We start from the raw sequence: 11,415 nt of genomic DNA on the forward strand, positions 1-11,415 counted from the left end.
TTATTGTAGCACAGAGCACCATAAAATATGCAATTGGCATTAGTGGGGTTATTTCTTCATAATTCTTATCTCTGAATAAGGAAAATGTCATTTTTCAATGTGTGAAGATCAGTCAGTTTGCTTCATCCATCAGAATATCCCCCAGTAGTGCATGTAGAGTCTCATATTAACACTGTCTCTCCATCCAGGCATTTGTAATGAGACCATCACCCTAGGCCTGGACACATACAGGAAGTTGGGGGAACATACGGTATATGCAGTAGATATCGGTCTGCCTTCTCCCCTACTCCATGCCAGATTCCAACACAACTGACTTCACCAACCCCTCCACCTTCCTCCTGCTGGGCATTCCTGGCCTGGAGGCGGCCCACGTCTGGATCTCCATCCCCTTCTTTGCCATGTATGCCATAGCCGTCTTGGGGAACTTCACCATTCTATTCATTGTGAAAAGCGAGCCGAGCCTGCATGGACCCATGTACTATTTCCTCTGCATGCTAGCTGTCACCGACCTGGTCCTGTCTACGTCCATCCTTCCCAAAACCCTGAGCATCTTCTGGTTCAATTCGGGGGAAATAGATTTCAATGCCTGCCTCACCCAGCTGTACTTCATTTACTGCTTCTCATGGATGGAGTCTGGGATCTTTGTGGCCATGGCTTTCGATCGCTACGTGGCCATCTGCAATCCCCTGAGATATTCCACTATCCTGACAAACCCCGTGGTGGCCAAGATTGGCCTGGCCGTGGTGCTGCGTGGTGGCATGCTCATACTGCCCTATCCCTTACTGGCGAGGCGGTGGCCATATTGCAAAACCAACATCATCCCCCACTCGTACTGTGAGCACATAGCCGTGGTAAAATTGGCATGCGCAGACATCCGCATCAGCAGTTACTACAGCCTCTCTATGGGATTCTTTTTTTTTGGTCTGGATGTTTTTTTAACATCATGTCCTATATCCAGATACTCAGGGCCATCTTAAGCCTCCCCACAAAGGACACCCGGCTCAAGACTTTTGGGACTTGCGGCTCGCACCTCTGTGTCATCTTAGACTTTTACATCCCAACTCTCTTCTCCGCCCTCATGCACCGGTTTGGACACAATGTGCCCCTTCATTTACACATTCTCATTGCCAACATGTACCTCCTTGTGCCCCCCATGCTAAACCCCATCATCTACGGGGTGAGGACTAAACAGATCCGGGACAGGCTGCTCCGGCTCATTACTCATAAAGGGGCCTAAAGTTTTCTCCTGGTGCTCTGGCTCTCTCACTAAGCAACGAGCAGAGCTGGCTGCTCACATGGTGCTGGGCCCTCTTCCCGGAATCACTGACTGCACAGTCAAAGTGACATTAATCCTTTCCTGGCCTTACTGTGCTGTTTCAGTGGGACAAACTGGGGCATCTGTCTACATAGAACTCATTAACTCATGGGGTTTCCTCCTTTCTAATTTTAAGTAACAGGATCCCGGTGGCCATGCCCACTTCTTTCACCAAGGTCCCGCCCCTGTTGCTAACTCCTCTCCTCCCCTCTGCATATCACTCACTGGATCATTACCGCCTCACACCCACCTTGATGCATGTGCACTTCCAGGGGCTAGTTAGGCTCTTGAAATCTTATGTTTTTAACAGATAACTTAGCAACTAGCTGACAGGAATACAGTATCACATTCCTATATACAAGTAATACAATTAAATTAATAATCCACTCACTCAGGTCTCATACTAAGATGTTCTTACATCTTTTGGCTCTGGTTCGGTTTAAACATTTCATGTATCTCCTTACTTTGTTACTAACTCTGCAGAGAGAGAGAGAGACCCCATCAGGCCTTCTGGGAGGGGAGTGGGGTCTGGGAGGGAAGTGGGGTACAGTGGGTTAAGGCGGGGGGGCAGACACATCTGGGGTCCATATAACATCAGATTGGCCATACTGGGTAAGATGAATGGTCTATCTAGGCCTGTATCCTAGCTCACAACAGTGCCCAATACCAGGTGCTTGAGAGGGAATGAACAGAACTGGAAAATTCTGAGTGATCCATCCCCTATTGTCTCAGCTTCTGGGAAACAGAGGCCAGGGGCACACAGAACATGGCGTTGTCTTCCTGGCTAATAACTATTGATGGACCTATCTTTCATTCAGTTCTCTAGTTCTTATTGGAACCCTGTTATAGTTTTGACCTTCACAACATCTCCTGGAAAAGAGTTCCACCAACTGTGAAGAAATACTTCCTTTGTTTGCTTTAAATCTGCTGCCTATTAATTCATTTGGCTGACCCCTAGTTCTTGTGTTAGTTGAAGGAGTAAATAACATTTCCTGACTGAACTTTTCCAAACCATTCATGGTTTTATTTACACTCTCATGTCCCCCCTTAGTCGTCTCTTTTCAAAACCAAAAAGTCCCAGTCATTTTAATCTCTCCTCAGACGGAATATCAATTTGGGTCTATTGGCCAGCAGTTGCATAGACCTTTCTGATGCGGTGTCATAACTAATAACTCATGTTTGATGAGATGAATCATCTGTATCCTTATATCTTTTGGCTTTTCCTCTACTCTTTGCTCACACTGCTTGTGCTAGAGGTACTGAAGGGAAGCTGCACCCTGAGAGTGGGCCTGGAAACCCAGAGCCAGAGACAGGGCCTCAGCATGGCTCCTAATCAGGAAATCATAAAAATACGCAGGGATCCAGCATTTGGAACCCAAACAAAGTCACCCGTTGGGCTTCCAGCAGCTGGAGCTTGAGCAGGGTTGTGACAGCAAACCTTGAGCTGCTACAGGGATGCTCGGGGACTGCGAGTAGAAGGGGCATGGGGCTGGGCAGGGAGGTGTCCACAAGATGTTCTCCTCACCCAAATGTGGCTCCTCTGCCCTCAGTGTTTCCCTGAGTGTTCTCATTCCTGGACTGATCCAGCCAGGCTCCCCGAAGGAAATGTTTCTTGAATCAGGCAGTGTTGGCTTGGGGTCAAAGAGAGGGTTTGTCTCTCCATTGGAAACTTTGCCACAGAATGGAAGAGGCAGGAAATCCGTGTTCTATTGGATCTCATATCAAGTCTCTCTCTCTCTCTCTCTCTGTGCATTTTCTTCCATCGCTCCCTTTCCTTTGTAACTCCACCCACTCACACACCTCCTTCTCTCTTCCACTTCTAATGTGCATCCCACTTTAGGTGCCAGTTATAAATGCTGAAGGCACTATTCCCAAAACTTAGTGGCAATTGCACTGTGAATTGCTGCACCTGAGAGCTCATCCGGCTAGGCCAAAAGCAGTGTGCCTTAGTCTTTGTATTAATCCCAGTAAAACTAATTCCCTGCCCATTACTATCATAGAATCATAGAACATCAGGGTTGGAGGGGACCTCAGGAGGTGGGAATGTGAGTGGGAGATGAGGAAGGCTGAGGAACTCCAGGCTGACACCTTCAATGCTCATGGTCCCGTAGTAGCTGCTCCGTACGAAGGGGCAGCACAAGATCAGGACTGAGGTTATTCGAAGCCAGCAACTGTCCCCATCAGCCCTGTGTAGGTTTTGGCAGCTTTCTTACTGGTGACAAATTATTAGAGTGAAAGACCAGCAAATTCTGAATTGGGCATACCAAGGACGTCCTCTACATGGCCAGCGATCAAGTGGGCAAGAAAAGTTTTGGTGGCAGGAAAGGCTGCCACTGCACAAATATACATCCAGATGCTGCCATTAATATAAAGGGAAGGGTAACAACCCTTTATGTAGCCAGTAACATAAAATCCCTCCTGGCCAGATGTTCCCTCTCTGGAGAGGGAGAGAGACCACGCAGGTAAACCATCTTCTGAAATGATACCTGAAATGTGTACCCTGACTTAGGGGGTACTGATAATTTAATTTATGAATTTTATTTTTTTTATTTTAGTTAATTAATTATATTAATAATAACTAATTATTAATATTAATTAGTATGTTTTATAGGCTCACCAATCTGTTTGATCAGAAGATAAAAGTTTGCCTAGTTCCCTTGAAACTTAGAAAGTTTAAGAAGACCAAATACATCCTACTAATCATAGTAGTCATCATTGATAGATAGAAGTGATAGAGAAAGATAGATTAGAAATAGAATAAGTAAGAATAGAAATGGACTACTCTATCGAGGTGGGTCACCTCTTTTATAGTAGAAGGTGATGGAAATCCTTCCTCCTCTGCCCAAATTTCATTCCTCACCCACAAAATGTTAGAGTATGCTTACTCCGTGAGCTAGTATGTTTGTGCATATTGAGGACAGGTATATACGCTGTGACAAAGCTCTGTCCTTGTCTCTGTGGGTACCACGTTACCCTCCACTGTGACCCTCCACGTAGCCCTTCTCTCTCTAGAGGCAAGGCTCACAGCCTACTGAGCCATTTTCATCATAAGCCAGCAAGGGAGATGAGGAGATGCAACCCTCCCTTGCACAATTTCTATTGTCTCCCACTCTCACTGATTAATCAGGGAAGGGAGGGGTGAGCCCGGGCCCACCCTCTACTCCAGTTCCAGCCCAGGGACCCTAAAGCTATCAGCTATGGTAGCTGACTTTTTGGAAATAGAACATGTACAATTCCCTGGGCCACTTCCCTACAGCAGCCCCCACTCAATATCTCCTTCACCGTTATCTCAGGGCCTCCTTCCTTGTGCCTCATATGGATTTGTACTACTTAGTTCCTCCAACAGCACGGCTTCCTCCTACAGCTCCTGACACTTGCGCCTCACTGACTAACTGGGAGGCTTTCAACTCGTTCCATCCAGCCCTTGATCGGCTTCAGGTGTCCCAATCAACCTAGCTATCTCCATTGCTTTCTAGAAGGATCTTAATTGGCCCCCCGTGTCTTGATTCACCTGGAGCAACTGCCATTTGGTTACCATGGTACCAGGGATTTGTTTAGCCTGGGGCTAACATACCTGTTCCTCACTACTTTAATACAGCACTTGCCCCGTCACAATGCACATAAGTTTCCTAGTGGTGTACGTGTTAAGTATGTGGGTACAAGATTGAAAAAAAATGTCATTCTCTATTGTCTATTCGTCTAGATAAAAGGTCATAGGCATATGCATGGAGAATTATTTATTTCATGAAGAAGATATAGATCAACTTTACTTTTCTGGGTAAAAGGTCTTAATATCGATATGCTAACTTTGCCTTAGATTAACATGCAGGGTATGGCCTGAAGGTCTCTTGCATTACAGCAAAACTTATTTTAATATAAATCTATACACCTATTACAATACATCAAATACTTAAATTCTAAGAAAAGATATAGATATAGATATGCAAGCAAGCAGGTTAGTCCTGTAGGCTATGAATGATACTTTTCAGTTACAGAAACTGTGAGCAAAGGCAACGAAATGTGTTAGATTATCTTCTGTTTTAGCTCGTGAATTTTCCCTATGCTAAGAGGTAATTTCATGCCTGTTCTGTAACTGGAAAGCAAAGTCAGAGGGGAATCCTCTGCGTTTTAAATCTTTTTATTTACGCTGTACAGTTACCTTCCATCCTGATTTTACAAGTGTGATTCTTTTACTTTTTTTTTTTAATAAAATACTTCTTTTAAGAATCTAATTGATTTTCAGTGTCCTAAAAACCCAGTGGTTTGTTCTGTGCTCACTTTGTAGCCATTGGGTTAGTATAGTATTCTCAAGCCTCCCCCACCCCACCAGAAAAGGAGGTGAAGGAGCTTGGGGGAATATTTTGTGGAAAGAGGGACTCCAAGTGGCCCTTTTTCCTGGATTTTTTGTCTCAATCACTTGGTGGTGGTGGCAGCAATACCATCCAAGGACAAGGGAAGGATTTGTGCCTTGGGGAAGTTTTAACCTAAGCGGGAAGAAATAAGCTTAGCGGGTCTTTCATGCAGATCCCCACATCTATACCCCAGAGTTCAGAGTGGGGAGAGAATCCTGACAGACCCCTTTAATCACCTTCCCAGAGATCGATCCGGGCTGCGCTTGGTTTGCAAGGCGGCTACATTCCTTTGGGATTTGCCATGAATATGATGATTATGTTGAGGGGGAGGGATAGCTCAGTAGTTTGAGCATTGGCCTGTTAAACCCAGGGTTGTGAGTTCTATCCTTGAGGGGGCCATTTAGGGATCTGGGGCAAAAATTGGGGATTGGTCCTGCTTTGAGCAGGGGGTTGGACTAGATGACCTCCTGAGGTCCCTTCCAACCCTGATATTCTATGATTCTATGATGACTGATGGGATGAATGGCCCCCCAGAAACCATGGCAAAAAGTCCGTTGATCCAGTAATGTGTGTGAGGCTGACGTCTGACAAACAGAAAGCACAGTTGATACTTGCTGATGAAGAAAAGTAAGGGACATTTTCAGTGGGTCACCTATTTTGTGTGTGATGATGTCACCCGGCACACTCGCCCCGCACTGGATGAGGAAGGATTAACCCTACATTGTGGGCTGAGGAAGCAGTTGATATGGGCAGAATATTCATCAGTACAAGTGAGAATTCGGATTCAATTTACCTGGTGCTCAGGAGCGTATCTGAGAAAGAATTACACAAGCCGTTTAAGGTTATATAATGCATGTCTCCTTAGTGAGCCTCAATTCCCCAAGCATAAACCCCCAGTAAGTATGTTGGCCTTACACACTATCCTGATTGGCAAACAAAGTGGTCATAACTACCGATTCTAAATGAAGACCTCTTCTCTTCACTTCTCTTCTCAGCCGTCAGGTCTATTGAAGATCCCCCGAGGCAAGGCCTTGGCTGCATAGACACCCTCTGGTTTAAAGTCCTACAAGGATCCCATGAAGCAGAAGCTTTCCTACTCTGTCACATGTCTCAGAAACATGCCCTATGTGCGTTTCATTACTAATTTTCTCCTAATTGATATTCTGGAAGGGAGTTGGAGAGGAGGGACCTGTGACGGTACATTCCATATGCTTTATGAAAATATGCTTATACATATGAATATGACATAACTGGAATACACTTTATGCTAATTACCCCTTGTAAGGTATCATTATAAAGCATGTAAACTGCTGAATGTGTTTATCCTATTTGTATGCATGTAACATTTCTATGACTGAAGTTAGAAATATAAGGTATACACTTGAATAACTTATGTAATTATGAAAAGCAAGGGCCATTAAGGATACTTCAGAAACTTGATGACTCTTAAGCAAGAAAACAGAAGCTGTGAATGGCTCTGTTTTCATGTAGCCTTCCTGTGGACGTGTGGCCAGCCCATACAGTATAGAGACATGGATATCTCAGAGACATGTGATCAGGCCACCTGGTCCTGGAACCATCTTTAAACATCTACTTTCCCATGAGGAGATAGGCTGGGGAGGGGGGAGAAACTGGGAGAAAGGATGCCTGCCTTTGGCCAATCTATATCCAGGTGGGGATCAGGAGAAGGAAGACTGCCAGTCATGAGAAAACCCCTGCTTACCACCTAAGACATCTGCTGGAACTAACAAAGACTGAAGCAGGGGGAAGGATTGGGCCCAGACTAGGAATGAGTCTAATCTATAAAAGACGTTTATTGGAACATCTTTGAGAATGAGATATTACATATAACCAGTTTCTTAATGGATTAAGCTTAACCTTACATGTTTGTTTTATTTTGCATAGTGACTTACTTTGTTCTGTATGTAATCTGTTCTGATCACTTAAATCCTACTTTTTATACTTCATAAAATCACTTTTGTTTATTAATAAACCCAGTGTAAGAAATTGTAACCTTTACATACCTCTGTTTACTTCCAGAAAGAGGGCAAATAATATGAACTCACACTGAATAAAATGTTATACGGTGTGAGATGAATTTATCTGGGGTTCAGGCTCCCAGAAAGGCTGTATACTGAGTGCTGGGGCAAGTCCCTTTGAACTGAGAAGCCCCATGGCTGAGTGAATCTCGGTACCTGTGTTCTGCAGCGGGGAGTGGACCTAACTCTGGTTCTGTGCTGGATGAGACCTGGAGGGTCTGGCTCAAGAAGAAGACAGAGGTGAGGGTGCCCATTCTGGCAGAGGGGTCATTCTCAGTGGTATCCCAACACATCCAGTGACAGTCTCCAGATGGTCTCTGTGACCAAACCCATCCTAGTATTGACAAGAGTGCTCCTTGTTTACCCTCTCATCAATGATTTCTTCAAGGTCCTAGAGTGATGTTCTTTGACAGGATTCATCTTTCCCCAGGTCATCTTTCCCCAGCTCACTGAACGTATATTTACTACTTTTTTTTTTTTTTTTTGCTTTGCATATTTCCTGACAAAGGTCGGTATTAGGACATACACACAGAATAGAGTCAGCCAGTGAATTTCCATATCAATTGCCTGATGCTAAGAGAACCTGCTCCCAGAAGCCTCGAGCAAATTCAGACATGTCAAGTGATACCAACATCAGGCTCACTGCATTCATTCATAACAACTCTAGTCATTCATTATAATTCAGCACCATACCAGCAGAAGCCATGCCCCTCAACTCTACTGGGCATGCTTCAAAAACACGAGGATAAAAGGGAGCAGCTCAGCTTAATTTGGGGCTGACTGCCAGGGTGGAAGGACATAGGCCAGTGGCTCCAGCCAAGGCTCAAGCGAAGCTTGACACTGGGGGAATCGGAGACACATCAACCCAGGCAGATGCTAAGGCAATCACAGAGGCCTCGCAGAGTTGCCAGAAACAGCCCAAACTGGAGAGCACAGTTCCACCCTGGACGCCCAGACAACGGCAGCAGGAACTGCAGCAGGAAGCAGCCCAGGGGGATTAGATAGTGGCTTAGTAAGAGAACTGGACTTTTGAGTCAGTGTGTTTCAGCCAGAACTCCCCCACTGACTCGCCGGCATACGCTCCAGCCACTACCAGGGCCCTGGGCTGGGGTCCAATGGAGAAGGAGGGCTGAGACTCCCCTACCCGGGCTGCCAACCCTGGTTTTTTTACATGGTGGCCCCCTTCCTGACTGACACCACTGTGCCACAAAGCCTTACCGCCCTTCTAATGGGGGCAAATTTACTGACTGTGGCCACTAAACCGTACTGCCCTGCTAAGAGGGGAAAATCTATAGACTTTGGTCACTAGTCCTTATAGCTGTGCTGACAGGGGAGAATTTACTGACTGTGGCCACTAGTCCTCATTTCCTTAGTGACTTCTTTCAATTTACCGATGGTAGCCACTGGGCCCTACAGCCCTACTTACAGCAGTTAATTTATAGACTGTAGCCATGGGGCCTTACTGCGTGTTGACCTGGGCTAATCTATTGCCTCTGGCCATTGGGACACGCTACCCAGGTATTAAGGGCAAACACAGTGACTTTAATCTATGGAGTGCGGCCATTGGGCTGCATTGCCCAGCTATGAAGGGTAAGTACAATGACTTTGACCATTAGGCCTTATTACCCAGCTAATAAGGATGAGTCTATTGACTCGGGCCTGTGGGCAAGACTCAGACATGGGTTACATATGCCCCCAACCACTATATCCTGAGAGAGATGGGGCGCACTCACCCCGTACTGGAGGGGGTGTTCCCCAACCCTCTCACACGTGGAGGTGAATGTGGGCAGCGGCTCAGGCCTGAGGAGAGGCCTAAACCCAGCAGATTGGAGGAGGGTATGGTTCTCCCCTCGATCGCCTTTGCGTGCTAATGACCTGAAATTAGCGGATACCACCATGGATTTGGATAGTCTTGAAATGGCTCCGAGAAAGCCAGTAGCAGTAAGCTGCACAGCAAGAACAGCAATACAAACAGCCACAGGTGTCTGCCCATTAACACGCCGTGATGCGGGAGTCGGCTACTCAGCAGCAGGTGCTCGTCCAACAAATAGCAGCATTCCACCAGCCAGCAGGGCCTTTGGTTAATTCTCTACAGGACCTCAACCCAGGATATTTACTGCCTGTCCTCCCACTAAGACTCATGAAGATGGGGCATGGAGATGTTCCCGAAGCCTTTCTTCTGACATTTGAATGGGTGGCCACTACTGCCCGATAGCCAGTGGGATAGTGGGCCACGCTTCTAGCCCCTTACTTACATAAAGGGGGCCTTGGGCACACGGCCTCCGCATTAGTCAGGGGCTAACATTCCTTCAGTCAATTAACGGTGTGTGTGACTCTGTGTGCCCCAAAGAAATATTGTGGCACCCCCCATATTTAAGATGGTGATTGATTATGAGGCGTTTTTTACAAAGTATATTATGTAATATATCAATGGAACTGGTATGATTTGCTGAATATCATGACCCTATGTGTATGCATGTATCATTTTTGTACCTAAAGTTATGAACATTTAGCTTATGTACCAGTATTTCAAATGTGTTTTCTCCTGGGTAACACCCACAAGGTAATTTACATCCAGTCTAAGCTGCACATGGTCGATGAACCATTCAAGGTTATGGCCCATTAAGAAACAAAATAGGCCAAAGATGATCCCCATCTGATGGACGTTCCTGTGAACATTCTAGCCAGGATGTTCATGAATTATCAAAGAATACAAGGGTATGTGACCAGTTCACCTTGTGCCTGTACTTTTCCACTAACTGTGCTGAGGGCTTTTGCTTGGAAAAATGAGGTTCCCTTCACATGATAAAAGCTATGACAAGTGGAAGAGACGTCATCACTTGGTCTCACTCCCCCTACATGTCAACACCTTTAAACACCAAAGGAACAAAGGACTGAACTGATTGTGCCTTCCCACAGCCTCACAATGTGAGAGGGGGGCACAGATTGACATACAAGAGGGCTCAGTGGTTGGTTGCACCCTGGGGAAGTCTGTCACACCCACCAATGACTAAATCCTTCTAGACCATTTCCCTCTTATCATGCGCTCAATTACTGACAGAGAGACCGTGATGATGACAGGGAAGTCAGGACTCTTTGGTTCTGTCTGTCATTCTCTCAGTGACCTTGGCCAAGTCATGTGTCCCTTTGCCTCTGTTTTCCTATCTGCATATCGGGGATATGTTCATGGTGACTTTCCTTTCCGAAGAGTTCTGAAGATCCTTAAATGAAAGGTGCTGCACAACATGATGACAGTGACTGATGAGAATTACTGATCTCTGATCACTTAGCATAAGGCCCGTGTGCCTGCAGATTTATGGGATATCAGACCCTATGGAGACATAGACATTGTCCCTCGTTTTCTTACTAATCTACTATAATTGTTCAATATACACAAATACACAGAGCAGATGTTTCCTCTCTGACTCAGCACAGAGCCCAAGAGCTCTCATCTCCCTTTGGGAAGGCCCCTTATTTACTGTTTATACAGAAGTGCAGTCATGGAAAGAGAGAGATTGGTAAGAGTATCTCTGGTCTCTGGCCTGTTTTCATTCAGATGCCACTTCTCCCCTAGAGGCTGAGCAAATCCCCTGGGGTTACACAGAGCCATATTATAAACAGTGCAGATGCCTGTGTCTTCTCTTCTTGTCTGATGTTGTTGCAGATCCTGGGGTGAGAAAGGTGTGGGACATGGCTACCTGAGGGGGAT

At 45.8% G+C, this 11,415-nt stretch overlaps 1 pseudogene; it reads left to right on the forward strand.

Moving 5' to 3' along the window:
- The first annotated feature begins 254 nt into the window (after positions 1-254).
- Positions 255-1,237, forward strand: LOC140913249 (olfactory receptor 52M1-like; annotated as a pseudogene).
- The last annotated feature ends 10,178 nt before the right edge of the window (positions 1,238-11,415 follow it).

This window comes from Lepidochelys kempii, chromosome 1, assembly GCF_965140265.1.
Source record: "Lepidochelys kempii isolate rLepKem1 chromosome 1, rLepKem1.hap2, whole genome shotgun sequence".
Lineage (NCBI taxonomy): Eukaryota > Metazoa > Chordata > Testudines > Cheloniidae > Lepidochelys > Lepidochelys kempii.